Source organism: Alligator mississippiensis, chromosome 5, assembly GCF_030867095.1.
Source record: "Alligator mississippiensis isolate rAllMis1 chromosome 5, rAllMis1, whole genome shotgun sequence".
Classification (NCBI taxonomy): Eukaryota; Metazoa; Chordata; order Crocodylia; family Alligatoridae; genus Alligator; species Alligator mississippiensis.
In genome coordinates, this window is record NC_081828.1 from 137,971,173 (window position 1) to 137,990,990 (window position 19,818).

At 40.7% G+C, this 19,818-nt stretch overlaps 1 protein-coding gene and 1 long non-coding RNA gene across 4 annotated transcripts in view; one reads left to right on the plus strand and one right to left on the minus strand.

Moving 5' to 3' along the window:
• The window catches only part of TMEM108 (transmembrane protein 108), a 292,926-nt gene that overhangs the window by 249,251 nt on the left and 23,857 nt on the right, over positions 1-19,818 (minus strand). For 2 of the 3 annotated variants that reach the window (XM_059728773.1, XM_059728774.1), the window contains exon 2: positions 11,644-11,764. The gene's annotated coding sequence lies outside the window, so the exon portion shown is untranslated. Of the gene's footprint in view, positions 1-11,643; positions 11,765-19,650; positions 19,768-19,818 lie in introns of those variants that run through there. The other variant, XM_014602530.3, reaches the window with a different exon arrangement.
• The window catches only part of LOC109282256 (uncharacterized), a 32,476-nt gene that overhangs the window by 11,354 nt on the left and 1,304 nt on the right, over positions 1-19,818 (plus strand). The window contains exons 2-3 of the long non-coding RNA XR_002089193.2: positions 15,370-15,439; positions 15,743-15,886. This is a non-coding gene — a long non-coding RNA (uncharacterized LOC109282256). The remainder of the gene's footprint in view (positions 1-15,369; positions 15,440-15,742; positions 15,887-19,818) is intronic.

A 19,818-nucleotide genomic window follows, 5' to 3' on the forward strand; every position in this document is an offset into this window, starting at 1 on the left:
TCCAGATGGCTAACATAATGAAACTACAGGCAAAAACAGGATTTGAGAATTAGTTCTCTAAACCAGAGAATACAATCCACAGCGAGCATGAGAAATGCAAAACTGACACTTTGTGAAGAACTGTCATATGTCATTGGGATGGACAGCTGGGCAAATGCTGGTATGGAGGACCCCTGTGATCATGAGTAATTGAGTAACACCATTAAGATCAAATGCATCACAGGGTTAACATAAAACTCAGGATAGGCAGGGAGGAATCACCCATAAGGTTGTATCTCTGGCCTTGTCTACACTTTGCTAGCAAACCCTCCTTAGGGCAGATACTATTTTTACCACTGAAAAAGTTTTTACTAATATAGTTTATACCACTTTTGTGAATGAAATAACTATTCCAGCAAAAGCATATTTATGACTACATAACTGCCTCTACGGTAGGGGCCTAAACACATGACATTTTTACATTATGATTACACGGATGTAAAGAAGGAGCCAACACACAACACATAAAGTTGATGCAACTCACTTTAATCTGCTCTCCAAATTCAATTTAAGTGAGATCAGTGTTAACATGTAAATATTAACTACAAGACAAAGTCTAACAACAACAACAACAACCCATGACAAAACACACTCCTAAAAAATAACATGAGCATTTAAACTTTATAGGATAGACTCAGTTCTTCATAAATTATGCAGCCAAAGGTCAAAAGGGAAAAAGAGACACTGTGGTAAAAGAATGGACTCTATAGTGACATTGCTTCAATGAAATATTTTTTAGCCATTTTACACTAAATACATTGTGTACCGTATTTTGCTTTAAGTTTTATTTTTTTCTGTTACTTCTCAAGCTGATTTTAGTTTTAGTTTGCTGCCCCTACAGCCATAGATTGAAGCACCAGGCTCCATGCAGCTAGCTCCATGGATCTGCAGGCAGCTGGGCAGGAGTCTGGGAAAGCAGCTCCACCCAAGAAAGGTGGCAAGCCTGATCTCCCCCCACCCCCCAGAGCCTCCCTGCCTGCCTGAGCTGCACGGGGGCCCAGTGCTTCCCTCCATGGCTGCAGTACCCCCCTGGGACCGCCAAGCTGGGTGCCTGTGGGAAGGTGCTACCCGGGGGGCGCAGGCGCTCGCTGCCATGGAGGGAAGCACCAGCACCCCCCTGCAGCCCAGAGACTGCTCTGCCTGCTGGCAGCTCACCCTCCCCTCACCAGTGGAGAGGCAGGTAAGTCAGCGGCGTGTGTGCACGACATGGGGGTTTAATCAGCCCTAAATTGAAGCTTTTTTTAAAATCCACTGCTTCAGTTTAGGGTCCCTGTTTTGTCTATACATGGCCTTAGGTCCCAATATTGATTAGCTCTATATATATATATATATATATATATATATATATATATATATATATATATATATATATACACACACACACACACACACACACACACACTAACCTTATAAACTAACCTTTCCTAAATGGCAACCTTATAAACTAACCTTTCCTAATGATACTATACTAACCATATAAACTAACCTTTCCTAAATGACAACCAGGGAAAGAGCTGGAACACTAAGCTAAATCAAAAGCCCGAGAAGTTCCACCCAGATATTGGCAGCCCAATGGTAACATGGGGAATGCTAATTGATTGATTACAAGTGGCAAAAACAGGGCATGGTCATACTCAGTCTCATAATTTTATTAAGTCTCAGGATACTTTTGTCATTTAACTTGCAACCAAGCTTCTGGAAGTTGTGGGATTATGTAAGAACCTCAGTTGTCATACAAAAACAAAAGTATGTTTCTCAACTAGATGGTTGTGAAGAAAATTTGATAAATGTGACCCAAGTGTAACTTAAGTGCTCAGAAACCAGAAGGCATTTTTTTTTTAATTTCATTACCTTTTTTTGGTCCTGGCTCATTATTTTTGTATCTTTGATAAATTATGCTTATCTTTTAAATATATTTGAAGCAATGCTGACAAAATTTCATCCTTATGTTAACCTGCAGAAAAGCAAGCTATTATACAAACCAAGGCCAGTCAAAATCTTTCCTTCATTTTTTAAACAAACAAGTTCATTCAGTGCACAACAAATTCAGTGCAACCATAAGAACTTCACAAGATTGTTGATTTTCATTTACCAAGCTGACTTTATTGTGCTTCTCCGAATAACAAAGATAAGATTTTACCTCTTATTTCTCTCATCCTTGAAAATGAAAGTCAGTGACACCTGTTTCACTTTACAGCAAGTCTCCCTATATGAAAGCATTTGTTATGAAGACAGAAATAGAGATTCTGATTTGCCTTTGAGTTTTTAAAAGCATGGGTTTTAGGGTCAGGGGCAATTTGATTTTTCAACACAATTTATATATGCAGCCAAATCTTTGCAAGTATATAGAAGAAAGGGGAATAATATTAAACAAACTAAAAGCAAATAAAAAATGGACAAAACTAAAAGCAGTGACAAACATCTAATATAATAAAGGGCTTTGTCTGTCTGTCCGTGCATCTGTCAGTAACACTTTTGGGTAACTATGCATGCGCCACTGAGAGGGCCAGTGGCAATTGGCTGCGCGGACTTTGCCTTCTCAGGCAGGGAGAGAGCTGCCGCCACCTCAGGCAGGGAGGCGGTTGGATGCCCCGCTGCTCTGGGGGCGGAGGCAGAGGCAGAGATGGGCAGGGGGAGGGAACCACCACCACTGCCTCAGGCAGGGAGGTGGGGGAGGAGGCGGGCAGCAGGGAAGGAGCCGCCACAGCTGCCACTGCTGCCTTCGCCTCAGGCAGGGAGGTGGAGGCAGAGGTGGCTGGGGGGGGGGAGGAGCCTCCATGCTGGAGGCTGAAGGAGGAGGCAGTGGAGGGGCTGTTTACACGGCCGGCCCCAAAGGGTGAGCAGTGGGTGGGAAGGGCATGTAAACACTCCGTCATTCATGACAGGTAATTGGCTCGTATTTTTAAGATTCATTTTACTGATCTACTGAGATTGGTAGGTCTACCAATCTACTCCATAATATAAGCAAAGATTTGTTATTTAAAACACACAATTTTTACATTGACAACATCCCTTTAAAAAGATAATCTACGGGGATAGGACTATGACAAGGTGAGTTTCATCTACAGCTCACCTTTAGAAACAGATTAGCAGAGTTGAAGAGTTCATTGCAACCTTTCCTTTTAACAAACTGTACTTTCTTTGAAACTGTGAGTCATTATTGAACTACTGCAGTCCTCTGTACCCCAAACAGAATAGCTCTGTATCACAGAATTAGTTCAGGTCCTTTTCCAAAGGGCAACTAACTGAACCAAAATGGGACCTTCTTGTTGGATTGATATAAGATCTTGACATTTACGGCTTAAAATACAAGGGCTTGATCCTTAACGTAACTGAATCAAACTAGTGTATAGCTCATCCATTCTATAGAAAAACAACCCATTAGCATCATGCCATTAAGTCAGTATTAAAGTCTGGTATAATCATCCTTATTACAATACACACCAAGGAACAAGTACAGTACTCTCTGAATGCATATTGGAATGTATTTTAAATTGGTATCATCTTCACTTACAGAAGCACATTTAACCTAGTTGTACAGGGCACTGCAAAAAAATGAACCCCGCCAATTATTACCATCTTAAAGTAATTAATTTTAGTATTTAATTTTCTAGAACCATTTAAGGAATTCTCTCCTTGCATTGGAAAATTCTTCTTCATTTCCATCAGTTAATTGTTAGCATATGGCCTGAAATATGAAGATTTCTCTCTCTCAGAAAAAAAAAAGAAAAAAAATGTTTTAGTCTAATATAAGAATGTCTGTTCTTAGTAGAGTACTGGTTGGAGCTTCCAGTTCCCAAAAAGTCCTAGCAAAATGTTTTTTTGTTTGTTTGTTTGTTAACAGAACAACTCTTCAAAGTTATCCCATAAACAAAAGGTTGGAGTGTTGCTGTAGCTGGGATGATCCAAGAATTGCACAAGGGCCAACAATTTTTTGTCATCTCTTTTGTTGAAGCAAATATATCATTGGGAGAGCTGTTGGACAACCTTTTGGACATCAAATGCCTTCCTCACATCACCTGAAGGAATATACCTGGCTGGGATCCATTGCCATATTTTCTAAGCACTTCACAATCTTTAATGAGTCATCATAGAGTTGACAACCTAATATCAGTCTTTGAATGAATCCTCCTTTCCTCAGGTAACCTGACAAAGGGCACTTGAACCCAGAAAGCTTGTCCAACAGCTCTCCCAATTATACAGTAGGCCCAAAAGAAGATATCACAAACAATCTTTGCCTCTCAAAGAAAGGAAGGATAGTTGGACTGTTCAAGCACTTGTCTAGTAAGGCCGTGGGAAGCTTTGGTTCCCAATTCAATTCAGTGAGATTTGGCCCAATTCGGTGGCCAAATCTCTGAATCCAAATTGAATCAGGAGACCCTTTGATCTCTCCAAATCAGATTGATTCAGAGAGATTCAGTGATTTGGACATAGGCACAGCTTTAAATGTTTTTTCTACATACCTCTAGGTACCAGGCAGCTCGTGAATGCTGCGATGCTGGGGTGCATAGAGTGTCCCACAGAAGCTCCCTAGCATGCTCAGCAGCAGACCTGGAAGAGGACCAGAAGCACTTCCAGCTCACTTCCGGGTCCACCAGAGAGCACACAGGGACTCTGGAGAGCACCCCTAGCTAAGCGACTGGTGCCTCTTGGGTCTGGGGGGGGGCACCTGGGATCCCCCTGTGGCCGATTGCTGAGCCAGAGAGGGGTGCGGAGACCCCCCCAGCGTGTTCCCCAGCGGACCTGGAAGTGGAACGGAAATACTTCCGGTCCACCTCTGGGTTTGCCGCCAAGCACGTGGGGGCCCCTACTGTGCTCCTGTGGGACTCTCCATACACCCTAGCATCACAGTGTTCAGAAGTCATGCCTGGTACCTCGAGGTATGTAGAAAAAACATTTAAAGCTGTGTCTATGTCCGATTCGCTGATTCTTCGAATCAATCTTCAGATTTGGATTCGGCCGAATTGAATCAGGGACAGCGATCCAAATCAACAAATTGAATCACTGTCCCCAATTCGGACTGAATCTGAATCCCCTATTGTCTAGCATGTAGAACTGGCTGTAGTTCAGTTTTCTGTTCTGCTATAGACATTTTTCAAATCATGCGTCTGAGTGTCCACATGTGAAATGGATTTAACAGCATTTGGCTACCTTTCGAGATTGATGTAAAGTTGCCTGAAAGTTTGGCAGTGGAACCCAGATAGGCATATTTCCTAGATTTTATTTCTGCAAAGCATTAGGAAGAAAATGGAAGGGAGCAACATCTTCAGCATGCGCCCAACAGATGTGTCTACATGTTCATTAATGCGCTTCTGATACCACACATTTACCTCTAATGTGAGGTACTAAATAAATGCGCATTAGGATGCCCTACTGCACAATAGCAAAAGTGCATACTTTTACAGTGACACTTCATGCACAGTAGCCTAATTTTAGTGCGCATTAGCATGCTTTTTGACATGCTGCTCCAATGCTCAGTAAAATAGGCTACTACGCATTACAGTACATGTGTAGACATGCCCAGTGCCTGTTTTCTCCTTTCAAACTCTTGGGCTACTCCTTTCAATTAATCCCTTCAACAATTTTGGCTTTACATTAGCTATCCTACCACTGGGTCTCCCTTACCAGTGTGATGAATTGTTTCATCATACTTGGGTACACTTAACTGCATTCACGTGGCTTCCCTCAAACATTGTTAGAATGGGTTCCACCTTTTCTCAGATTAAATGCTTATTGTTAAACATGTAGGATATCAATGGATGCCAGAAAAAAACCCACAAAAAACCTCAGGGGCAGATGTAACCTGAGATGCTACTCTATCTCCCTTCACCTAGAAATAGAAAATAAATGCAGCACCTTAGATACTACTTGGGCAGATGGCTTTCTAAATGGCAACAACTGTCTGTACAATGTTCTTTATTAGGGAAAATACGAATTACCCTTTGAAATTTAAATTAAAAGCAATGTTAGCTATGATAAAACAAATTCCCAGCCAAAGTGAACCACAGGTCCTTTACATCAAAAGGAGGAGGAAAAAAGGAAAGCTAGCAACAAAGATTGTTCTTTTTAATTTTGAAACCTCTGATCTCTGTCCCTACCACTTCCTTTTTTGTTGAGTTTTGAATGTAATGTGTTGTGTGACTAAGATGTCTAATATTAGTAATATTAAATGTTGGCAAGTACAAACATTCCATATTGTTAATTGACTTCGTTGTTACTTCTGTACTATAACGGCTGCTTTGGGAGGCTTAACTTCTAAAGCTAACTCCTTGGTGATTTAACTCATGAAGAATTAATGATTTCTTCTAACATTCTCCTGTAGCAATGGGAAGTTAAAAAAAAAACAACACAAAACACCTCTTATTGCTAGCTGCTATCTCATCTTTTGACTTCAGGCAGCACTAGGAACCCTTGCTGCAAATGCAGGAACTTATCGCTAAGGATAAGGAAGGAAAAAGGGTAAATTGGAAAAGACGGTTTGGCTCTTTAAGACAGAAGCATCATGGAGAATATGTTCTAAATTATGCCACATGCAGCAAACAGCACTGTATTTAGTGAGTACTCACTGAACTAGGCTTAGGCCAGGAGAAGCTGCATAGTTACTGGTGCACATTCTGCCCATTCCCCTCACTTTCAAAGCAAGTTCTATCAAAAAGCAGAGAAGATGCTTCCACTTTTGAATCTTTTTTTTCCTGAACCACTCAGAGCATGACCTCTAAGGTGCATGCAGAGTATGACAACAGTGTTACAATTACTGCTCAGAGTTCTTTCCCTATTTCTGATGAAAAAGTTGCTTCCATTTCTAAAGCACAGTCTTCAAAGAATAATCTTTTCAGGATGGTAATAAAATACATTTTACACAGTTGGCAGCACACAAGTTGCAGACATGCTGGGACCACTGCTTATCTTGCTGACCATCTCATTGTGTACTTGTATTCTTATCTGTTTGTAGACAATTCATCATTATTTGCATCCTCCTTAGAGTGTGACATTAAACAGAAAGTGGGGAGGGCAGCACCTTATAGACCAACTCATTCAGACTAACTCAGTCTGTAAGGTGCCACAATTCCCCACCTTATGCCTAACTTCAGGCTAACATGGCTAAATACCTCTCTCTACAAATTAACCAGAGTTTACTGTAAATTTAAAATACAAAATGTCATTTTTTCAGTGTGGAAAGTAGACAAGTAATTCCATTTTACAGGGAAACAAGACTATCCATACTTACAAAACTTATTGTGCAGTTCCCTCCCCACCACCACCAACTTTGAGTACTTGTAAATAAGATCCATACCACTGGAGATTCCTTAACTTCCACCTCAAAAAACAAAAGGACTTCTTTGCAAAACTACATTTCTGTTACCTCACAGGGTTGCTGCTCCCTAAACTGATTTGGCAGCAGCTACCCAGATTTAAGGTAACATGTTCATGGTGTCCATCAACTAGCAGGCAGCCTGTTCTTAAGATCCCTGAATTATTTCTGGGCAGTTTAACACATTTCTCAATCTGAAATCTAAAGGGCAAAAATATTAAAAAGTGTGTCAGGTATTACAGCTCCTGTCAACAACTATTCTATTGTGATGTTACATGTCTTTATAAAACCTAGGAGAACCAAGAAACTGACACACTGCTCATCTTCTGAGCTTACATTTCCCCCCCTTAGCTTGATATCACAACTAAGATGAAAGAGAGCCACTTTAAGCACAAATAGGCCATTGTGGCCACATAAACCCATACTGACTTGTGTTCTGAACTGCTACATTTTAGGCACAGACATTACACATAAACAGTTTAAGCAATTAGAAACTGGTTTAAACCTTTAACAGAACAGAAGCTCAGTGCACATAAACTAGTTTCAAAATAGCTGATACTGTTTTAAGACAAACCTGGTTGAATATAGTATCAGACTTAACTGATTTGGGTCAAACAGGTTTATGAAACTTCTGTCCCAGACCCCTTTCTGGTTCAAGTTAAATCAGAGTCCCCCAGCATCCCAGCATTTTGCAGCCCTGGGCTGGGCTATGCTGTCTGCTCCAGAGAGTAGGGCTGGCCCCGCTAGGGTGGCCATCATAGAGGACATTCTGGTTTTCTGCTACTCTTCAAGAGAAAAAAAATAGACAACATAAAGGCATCTGGTTTTCTATCAATAGAGGACAGAGGACAATTGGACTGTCCCCTATGATGGCCAACCTAGGCTCCACCCCGCTGCTCCCCAGCTGGAACAGTGAGGGCGGGCTGGCAATGAGATGGGGGTGGGGGTGACAAGCCCGGCTGGGGATGTAGCCCAGTCTGCCGGGGTGGAGTGGGGTGGGGGAAAGACTGCCTCTCCCCAGGCAAACCCTGGCTGGGGTCTGGGGCCAGGGAAATGGGTGAAACATCCCTTCTCCCATTCAAACTTGCTGCTGGCTGTGACTGGACTACAAATCCCAGAGGCACCTAGAAGCAGGAAGAGGAAGTAATGAGTAACCCTGCAGAGTCCTGCTGCTGTGATTTTGGACTGCAAATCCCAGAGACCTCAGGGGCAGCAGGAAGAAGAAGTGAATACATAGCCCATGCTGGCTATGTGCCAGAGAGCCAAGCTCTAGCACCCTCCAGGTTCTGGCCTGAGTTACTGCAGACATGTGGCTGCATTTCCTGAATCAAAGGTATAAATGTCTGTTCACCTCTGTTTCAACTGAATCTCTGCAGCTTAGACCAACCTGCAAAGGCTAAATCAAATCAGCCTCAAGCTTTTTGACTGTTTGTACTTAGCCACTGGGTTCTAAGTCCACATCAGCTAGGTACAGACAGTTATAAAGCCCGAGGTTGATTTGATTCAGTCTTTGCAGGTTAGTCTAAACTGCACAGATTAAATTGAAACACAAGTAAACAGGCATTTACCTTTGATTCAGGAAATATAGCCACATGCCTGCAGTGACTCAGACCGGAAGCTGAGGGTTGCTAGAGCAAAGCTCTTTGGCTGTGTTCTCTTCTCCTTCTGCTGCTCCCAAAGTCTCTGGTATTTGGAGTCCAGAATTACATCAGCAGGACTCCGCAGGGTTTCTCATAACTTCTTTTTCCTGCTTCCAGATGCTTCGGGGATTTATAGTCCACAACTGAAGCCAGCAGTAAGTTTGAGCAGGGGAAGGGGTGTTTAATGCCCCTCCCTGGCCCCAGGTCCCAGGCCCCAGTTGAGGTTTGCTGGGGGGGGGGGGGGGAGGGGCAGCCCCTCCATAGACTGGGCTGCATCCCCTGCCAGGCCTGTCCACCCCCACACCTCCTTGCCAGCTAGCCCACATTGCTCCAGCTACGCAGCAAAGGGGTGGGGCCAGCCCTGCTCTCTGGAGCAGACAGCCCAGGGCTGGAAAGCTTGCTGGGGGACAGATTTCACTTGAACCAGGAAGGGGTCTGGGCCAGAAGTTTCATAAACCTGTTTGACCCAAATCAGTTAAGTCTGATACTACATTCAACCAGGTATATCTTGAACTAGTATCAGCCATTTTGAAACTAGTTTATGCGCACTGAGCTTCTGTTCTGTTGCAGGTTTAAACCAATTTCTGATCACTTAAACTGGTTTGTGTGTAACTTCTGTCCCTAGCCATTAGCTGTGCTGCCCTCTAGATCTGTACTCCCACAACAGTGTCCAGGCTCAGCTTGGAATGGCAGTAAGAAAACTATTGTATTACCAATGACAATGAGGGGCATTACAAAAAACTGGAGCTATTTGCATACAGATTGGGCAGAACCTGTACAATTTCATTGCAAACCCCTGCTCTGAGAAGCTCTGATCCACATAGACACGACAAATAGAAACTTGGAGAAAATGAAATTGGGTTAATGACACTTGCAGCTGGAAAACCAAAACACAATCATGCGGGAAGTCTGTACCAAGGCTAGGGTCTCCATGGCATTAAAAATTGTAAAATGAAAAATGAAGACTGGTGTGGCATTTAGACTTGTTAATACAACCTGGTTTTGGCCTGCATGAACAGCCCTGAATATGGATATAGAATGTTATTCAAACATCTAGGAAAGGCCATATTTGTCACAGAAATGTCTCTAATGTAGACCTTGACTTTTCTGCAATTTGGTTGCTCCTGGTTTTCTGTCTCTTCATAACAACGAGGCAAGTTTACCAGAAAGTCCAGAGCACTCAGGATCTAGTCTATTTTGTTTTGTCAGCGGTTGTACACAACTGAAGTTCCCTGCATTTATTAAATACTTGAGATTTTTCTATTCTTTATTTGGAGATAGAGAACATTGGCTTTCAATTTGCTGTAAAATGTAGCATCACGGTCCACTTAATTTCCTTCTTGTAGAAGATGCTACCTTTAGTTTAACTGTTATACATTTGCATTTCTTTTTTCTGAAACGGATGCCTGTGAAAATAGATTGATACCACTGGAAGTGAGAGACCTTTATGTGTGTGCAAAATAGGTGCATCACCAGTGCAAGCAGTCCCCAACATGACAGGCTCTCCCTCATTCATTAGTGACCTGAGAGGATGAAGCATCATTTGGGAAGCTCTGTCTACATCCCCATGCAATTCTTCTTGGTAAGATCAGTTCTGTTTGTGGCTTTTGGGATAGCTAACTGCCTGCTCTTGGGAAATCAAGAAACTACTCCCTCACCAATTCATGTAGGCTGCTGACAGTCAGATGCTGATGTGTATTTGACCATTAATAACCCAATCCTGATTTCAGTCTACTGTAGAGGTCAGAAGTTCCATCTTATCAGATTTGCAGTCATCTATATCCCAAAAAAGATGCTCTTTTGAGAGCAATATGAAACTTCATTTTCGAATACTTACTTGCTTCAATCAGATTCCCCTCCTTTTCTCAAATATAACTTCCAACTAGGGGCAGAAACTTAAAGAATACTCCTCCAGTTTACCATATCTATCTTGCAAATATCCAAATAAGGGAACTAGTACTTCAGAATACCTAGTGATCCAAAGTGAAAGAAAAGTTGCCAGGGGGACATTTCAGGGAAAATATAAAAGTAAAGTGATGAATAATTAAAAATTTATTTTATCAGAATATATAAGCACTTTCAAGATTGTAAATTACTTACAGAATTGATCGAACACAAAATAGAAATATCAGTCAAATATTTTCAGGACAACAGTACATCGCAGTCAGTAACAAGAGACAGTTTAGCAGCATGTCCTTCTGGCTGAGAGAGAACCTGTGTTGTGAGGTATGGGTTCCAAAAGTACTGAATCCATATCAGCAGGCTGCAAGATATAGGCTCAAAAATATTTCTCAGGTGTGTAAAGCAATTTCCGTTTCCAATCAAAATATCTAAACATAAAGGAGAATTATGCAGGTGGAGAATATTTCCATAAAGATGTTGGCCTTCTTTACAGTCATTTTATGTTTATGTATTATCAAGCCGAATTAGTGGGCATGAGCACCTGAAGCTACCATGCATGGACCTTTGAAAACTCCAGTCTTCTTTGTACTATTCAGCCTGGTTGAAGCTTCCCATACGTCCAAAATTACTAGCACTGTCCCAGCCATTGTACCTAGTTATCAATAGCTTTCACAAACTACAGGCGCTTCCTTGCCAGCACTGTTGTAGCCAGCAGAAGCAGTAGTAGTATAAAATCATCTTTTGCCTTACCTTGGAATGGGATGCATAAAAACCTTCCAACACATCTACAGTCTCACAGCCCATTGGGTCTGCTCTTTCAGGTCAGCAGCAGCTTCTTCTTCTTGCTTTCAGTACTGCTGGCTGGTTCAAACTGCAAATTTACAGAAGTGGGCGTGTTATGCCAAAAAGCTTATCCATATCTCATTCTGCAAGGAATTCAATTCAAATGCATGCAGTGCTGCACCACATGGTTCCTATTCCTCTCAAGTGCTTTCAGAACAATGACCCACAGGCTGCAATATTTCTGCAGGTCATTGATTTTTTTGGAAGATAAATCAGCAGCTGGGAGGGTACAGAAAGGACTCGAAGGATTTCTTTTCAGTCTTTTCCAAAATTGCATGCTTGATCCATACATATGACACACGTATTTGAGAACAAGCGCTTCCCTTATCTGGATTCAGAACATTAAAACTTGGAATTGTAGAGTCCTTTATGAATATTGGTGTTAAAAGATATATAATCCAATGGAAAGGAATTATTATTTTAAAAGTATAATGTCAATTCTGGTAGTGTTTTGGCTTTAAAAAAAAATTGGAATGTAGTATCACAAAGGCAGAATTTAGGACACTGCAGAGAAAAGCAAAATATTGTGCTGATTCACCTTAGGAGGTGCACCAAATAAGACTCATTAGCTCCAATTCATTGGCTTGGGACAACAATTACACACACTGATATAAGTGATTGAAAACTGGTTCAAATTTGTAGCACACCAGGGCTAGGGACAGGCATTCAAAAAGCCTGAGCTTCAATTGATTCAATCTTTGCAGGTTAGTCTAACCTGGCTAGGCTGAATCAGTTTTGTAACCGGACAGACATCCCAGAAATGCAGGCACATGCCTGCAATAGCTTGGGCTATAAGCCAGGTGGTGCTAAAAGAGCCCTCCCTTCCTTCCACAGAGCTAAACTGAGGGGGCCATGGCCAGGTCCCAACAGGAAGCTGTGATTAGGGGTTCCCCCCTCCTACCATAGTTCAGACCATGACTATAAAAAATACTATAATGTTATTCTAGGGATTTGTCCCATGTAACAACATGAATATGGGTATTTAAAAAGTTGTCTCTCCTATGATATTAAGTCAAGAGTTGTCCTAAGGTTAACTAACACTATACCTACAATCACATACAATGTCTGCTTACCTGAACATACATTGGGCTATCTGTCTCAGCAACTAAAATAATGGGAACACAGATTATTTGAAGTAGCTACTCCGCTGACCTCTGAAGATACTCTGAGTTTAGCCAGGTCAAAGATTAAAATTAGGTCTAAATACTCTGGCTAAAAATTCCACTTGTACATATACTAGAGCAGCCTCTTAACAGCTTTACCACAGGAAAAACAGGTTTACTGCCAGAAGAAAAAACTTTATCTGCATCCTGTCTCTCTGATTTTAAACTAAACACCTGAGGCATAGAGCACAGATCACTGCTTTAACAGCTTCATTCAACTCGCGTTGATCATACCTTTGAAATCTCTGACTTAGAATTCTTTGTCAAATAAAGTCTCTCCATGTATGTTGTTGACTTTCTGATTTTTGAGGATAAAGCTTGCTAAAAACAACAGACCAAAACATCAGTAGCTATAAAGTGATACAGCTCTGCTGACACTGGTGGCCTTGCAGCAATTTACAACAGCTGAGGACTGGTCAAATGGTTGTAAGAAGGCAGTGAACTATCTTGATTAATAAGGACTCATAATATAACTAGAAATGTTTACACATGCATGGCGTGTATAGACTGCAATGAAACCTATACAAAGACTACCTTTGTTATGCAACCTCATCAACGAGTATCCCTAAACAGTTCTGTTCACCTGTTATAGAAACACATCTGTTTAACAACTGAATGTTTCTGGTCCCTAATAAGTGACCTTGCACAGCTTGCTTCAACATACATTTCCCCAGTGCGTTCTTCACCCACACAATGCAAAGGGTGCAATGATAAATCATTATATACCATATCTACTTGTTCTAGGCAGCGTGATGACTTATGAGAAGGAGCTTCCTGGTAAGTCTAGTAATGCCACAGCAAGCAGAGAGTACTAAAGGTGGAACACAGAGAGGTTTTGGATCCTATTTTAAACACAGCAAGCTGAGAGAAGCAGTGCTGCATACCCTGGGATTTTGTAGCAGCGGTGGCTAGCCAGCCTGTTTTGATGTGGCAAGCAACTGGATGTTCTAGTGACCACATGACTCTCTTCTAGTCACAAGACAGAAGCTGCATGGCCAAACTTTTTATTACACCACATCAAACTTGTCAGCACTGTGGTATGGCTCAGTGCTGTGTTAATGGACAAATCCTCTGGGTGCCTTGAGGATAGTCCAACCTCCCAGCCTCCAAGCATAAGGCTCTCTGTTGTAACACTCTCTCCCTTTGATTCACATTTACACACCTGCATTATGGATTGTGGATGCATTAAATTCTGTTGAGATTGCCCTTAGTTAAAGAACACTCTTGGGGTCTCACTACAGGTACTAAAATGAGGGGGAGGTAAAACAGTTCCTCTCAAATATGCTGGTCAGTTTATTTCCAGCTACCTTCACTCTTCCACGCTGTCTTTTCCTTGTCTTTCCTTTCTCACGCTCTGCAATCTCATTCTCTTCCCATGCACCTCCCTGAAAGTCCCATTCAGCCCTTCCCTCTCATCCCCAGACTTAAAAAGAGCTATGCCACTCTCTTCCTGTGTCTCCCTTCCTTTCATGCTGCTATGTATTTGGAGCCTAAAATTCTTGGGCTTTCAAGAGCTAAGTCATTTGTGAATATTGGAAGTAGGAACGTAAGTCCATTATGGCAGATTTGAGAATGTTATTTTCTCTTTTTCTCCACTCCTTTCCTAAGATTTGTTGACTTCTCCAACACGTACCTCACTCCCTCCTCCTGCTCCCCAAAGTACATTTTGTGCCATCCTAATGCCATAGTCATATCTCACATTTCTACAGAAACAGACAGTGAAATATTTTTCTACCATCTTCTCTCAATGAAAGGGTTCAGAAGTTCACAGAATTCTGGAGAAGGGACAATATTCACATTTGCCCTACATTGCCAATATCAATATTGCTATATGTATCCTATGTATATTGGCATGGCTTGGTTTTCAAAGGGCACTAAGCACACATTCATTCTACAACTAGCATCAATGGAACTTGATGTTAGTAATACTCATCACTTTTGCAAGTGAAGCCAACAGAGACCATTAAGCATCCACAATCTTGGTGCAGTGATTAAATACAGTGCACAAAGTAACATATTACAGCAGTTTAGACTGCTTAAATGAAAATTACTAAGGCATTTGGATATCAAACGTAAGTGCAATCCTATTTCCTTGTTGCTACTTTCGAATCTTTTATCCTCTTCCTCTTTATGGCTCTCTCCACTTATGACACATTATTGCTAAAATTACTTTACAAGCCATAAGTGCAACCATATCTGCTCACTTTTTGTGAGGCACCTATCACATTTTTGAGGCTAGGTAAACACAAATAAATCACAAGCCCAAGGTAACTACTGCTGAAGGCATTATTTCAGTTTAGGCAGGATGATAATTGAGCGTTTCATAGTTCTGTACACATCCATCAGTTCTATAAACAGTTATGATAATGATAGTGTTGATGATGATACTGACTTTTATAAAGCTATTCTTATCTTTAGCTCTCAAAGCACTTTCAAAAGAATGGTAAATATAAATATCCTCATTTTACAGATAAAGAGGCACAGAAGGGTTAAGCACAAGGACACACGAGGTCAGCAGTGGAGCTGGAAACACAACTGAGGTACTGACTCCCAACCTAGTTCTAAATCTAACTGGACCGTGCTGCTACTCCAAATAAGATTTCTTAAAAAAAATACTTAACATAGTCAATGTGTGCACAGTCTGAACTTTACATGGGCTCATTATACTTAAAACCCACCTTCTAGGAATGCCTGGAAAGCACTATGACATCAGGTGGAGGTAATCAGAGGGGTGGTAAGAGCTCAACACAACATACTGAGCCAGTAATGTAATGTAACACATATTTCTGCCTTTATATTTATGGAAGGTTTTACTTGATTTCTTTTTTCTGTCTTTCTACAAGCACTCACTGACATGACTGAGTCAACAGAAGCCTAATCCTGAACAGCAGGAAAAAGATTTCAGTTGAGGGATCCCTGCTGTATGAATGGAAAATCTTGATGAAATAATACAACCAAAAGACTAAACCAAGTGTTAAAGGAGCTGAGTGAGTGACCTGATTATTTCTCAATTATTTCTTCTTAGACACAATAGTGATATGACAATTCCTTCTGTGAGGGAGGAGCTCCAGTAGTCACAGCTGCTACCAATGAGCTATATGCCTTCATCTCAATTATTAGCAGCACAACACCTGTCTCCATTCTTATTATGCAACCAAATAGAGGCTCCCCCAACTTTAGCGGGCTAATCTTCTCCCAGTTGTAGTAGCACATGGTGGGTGAAATCTTACTTCCTGGGACAAAAGGAATGAAGAGTATATAGGGAATCTATTTTCCCACAGAAAGAATGGGCTGGGATTTCACTACAGTGCTCAAAAAGTGCACCAGAAGAGAGGGCCAGTAAATGCAGCCACTCATTCAACACATCTCACAGGAAGTGCTCTCTGCAAGTCAAAGGTTGCGCCTTGTCACTTTAGCTAGCTAGTACATATGACGTTGTTGGCAGCAAGCATTTTCCAGCAGTAGAGATGCACTGTACTCCTAGTGAAAAGTAATCAGCAGCCAAATGCTCACCACAATCTTAACTCTTGTGGGCAGAATTCCTGGAAAAGGACAGACAAGCCTGGCAACGTCTTTTCCAGCACCTACCTTATCCTTCATCTTGCCACATAAACCACAGCAATGTTGATCTCAATCTCTTGATTCTACCACTGAGATGGACAGTACAGGGAGCTCAAAGAAATCTACCAGAAAACATGTGCATTCAAGGGCATAAGCAATGTTCTTTATTGCTAACTGAATCCAAGAGTAGAATATGGTCTTGCACAGAAATGTCAGGAATAACTACTTTCGTAAAAAACATTGCTTAGTTGTGGGTGGAATGAGTGCCTTAACTATGAAGCCAACAAAAAAAGGAGGCTAAATCAGAAAAGAAATGATACTTTTTATATTCTACCAGAATATGGCTAAGATTCTCCTTCGTTACACCAGTTGCTACAGTGGAATTCTGTGTACATCAGCACAACCGTTTTTGATTTTGCTGTAAAGTGAGCTAATTTTTTAATTGTAAATTCTTGTGTAGTCATATATAATTATTTTTCCAAGGTGACATTTTTTTCTAGTTGCGATTTTCCATGGTTTAAACCTATGTCTGCACAGCAGATTTTTAGCTTTTGTGACTGCTCATTTACCTTAGTAACCTACTAACTCGTTCATCCTAACTTGGACATTTGACAAGTCATTGTGTTATGGAATAAATCAAGAGAAAGACCATTAGTACAGACAAACCTGTAACCCATGTTCAGCAATAAGCCTTTTTCTGAGCATCTTTAAGAGTTCATTACATTCATTGAAATTAACTTGACTTACCTAGCAACCGATTAGCTCAAGTTTCAAGCACAATCCATACTCTAGACAGACAAGTCCCGACAGGAGAATTTGTTTACCAGTTGTGGGCTAGGTTATGCCTGATTCTATTGCTATCGTGGAAGGTTAAACAGTACACACCAGCAGAGCCACAACATTGGGCAATTGTAGACCAGCAAAGGGGTAACTGTAGACACACCAGCAGAGCCACAACACTGGGCAACTGTTAGCAGGGACATGTACTTATCCAGCACATCTGTATCCATTGTACTTCTGAAGAGATGAGTTAAAAAAAGCTTCCCTTTGCAAAAGCTTAGGGGAAGGAGGCAGGCCCAATGCTGTACTGGGAATATTTAGCAATACTTCTGGCATGTGTTAGGAGAGGCAAGGCATCCAACATTTTTAAGTTTTGTAAGGGAGTGAGTTTCAAAGAAGCTTGCACATAAACATAATGTATGCAGGTCTCAAGGTTTGGGGTTTTTTTGCAATATTTCCATTTTATATTTGACTGTACACAAGACCTTTATTCCTATTATCAATATGCTTATGTTATATTGGTATTGTGCCTCATGCTATTACAATTCCAGGTTTCTGTCTTTCATTCTAATATTCATAATTTTCTTCACTTTTTTAATTTCTCCAATGAAGAGTAAAGTTCAACCCATTTCATATCTGATGTGAATACAGAGAATATCAGTTTACAGCTGTAGAGTAAATTCCATCCTTCTTAACTGGATTATAGGTATTTTAAACCCTGAAAAATAGCAAACGGATTTCTAAAGAATGGTTGGCATTCAGAGACTTTACAAGGATGGTACAAGATTTCTGAGACTCAAAATAATCTTTATGCTTGTGTAACAAAGATAACTTTATGATAGGAAGCTGGTAAGAGCTAAATAGCTTTACAAAACAACAAAGCAGATCAAAACAGGTCACTCTGGGAAGAAAGCATAGTAGAAAACATTAGCCAATACCTGCATGTCTAGATTTAGTTTCGATTGTACAGCATTACAGTCAAGCAAATAAAATCTTTTAGACCCAGTTAGTACATAGTATTGTTTTCCTATAAGGCTGTCCCTTCATACAATTTAACAGCTACTGGTTAAATTATTCTGCAAATGGAAAAAAAGAGAAAAGAATCAGAACTTTTTTTAGTTTTTACAACAGAATTTGATCCTGAATTACTATGACAGAGCATGTTTTTTATGAGTCTGCATGGTGGGTTTTCCTTTAATATGGTCTTTCAGACTGCCCTCCTTAATCTGGATTTTTTTTTTTTTTTTGCAAAGGACATCTGAAAGATGGTAGCCTCATTCATCAATAGCATATTCCCACTGCTGATTTATCTCCTACGTCAGCTAAAGGGTCATTTTTAAACATTAAATTGCCTCTAGGATATAAGAGGACTGATCTTGCTTTATTTAGATACTGGCTTTTTTCACAGCAGTGTCTCTAAAGAGGCTGCTACAATCATATAGTCTGAATGCATGGTTGCTTTTTGTACTGAGGGAAGGAGGGTTTTCTCAGTTTGATTACAAATTCTCTACAAATTGGGTGCACAGCTATTTATTCATAGTATAATTCAGTCTCTGCTCCTTTTTCGTGGGGCAATCAAATAAAGCCTTAGGAGTTCTAAATGTCTTCAACATCTATGTTCAACATATATCCCTTGCATAAACCTCCTTTTCAGTGTTCAACTGAAAACACTTTCCATAAAACAATTTGATCTATTTTACTGCTTTGGAGGAACACATGAAGGCTGTCTCTTATATACTAGGCTAGCTAAAATATACTGTATTACCTATTACGGGACTACACTGGGTTTCCCTAACTGGCTTCAAGACCTGCTTAAAAAGGCTGTTGTCTTTCATGCACTGGTCTATTTAAAATATTACATACATGACTTAAAAAATAACATACATGCCACATATTCCAAATGCATCTGAATACTGCATATTGGCCATATGTCTTTGGCTTAATATTATCAACATGCATCTCAGTACCCATTGCACTGCCTGCTCTTGAAAGGCATTTTACAGTCTTCGTTTTTTAAAAAAAACCCTGCTTTATAACGTGAGATAATGCCCTTTTCATACTATGATAAATTGTAATGTCACTTTCCTCACAAGCCCCCTCCACCCATTCATAAAGAAAGGAATTAATCTATGTACTATTTTAAATGAATGTCTGTCTTTGAAACTGCCGGTTTAATACTCAAGATGCAAGACTGCATTGAAAATAAAATACAGTGACTTTTCATTAGCAAAGAAAACTGCTAATTTATGTGGTCAGCTTAAATTACATTTAGACAAAAATCAAGAGAAATAACACATTTCAGTAGTAGAACCTTTTTAAATTTTATTCTAAGCTTATGGCCCAATAAATCCTGCTACATCCATGCCTGGCAGCTAATTTATTAGAATAAAGAGCCCTCATTATTGCTTACCTCAGTGGAAGTGCTAAAGCTCCCCCAGACTGCTGTGGAAAAAGCAGTCTCATTCATGCACACATACGCACACTCACACACAAACTGATGCTCCTTCAGATCTGTCTGCAACCCAGAAAGCCAATAGCACATGTTGCCTAGCATCAGCCACATGACAGTGCCAGCCAA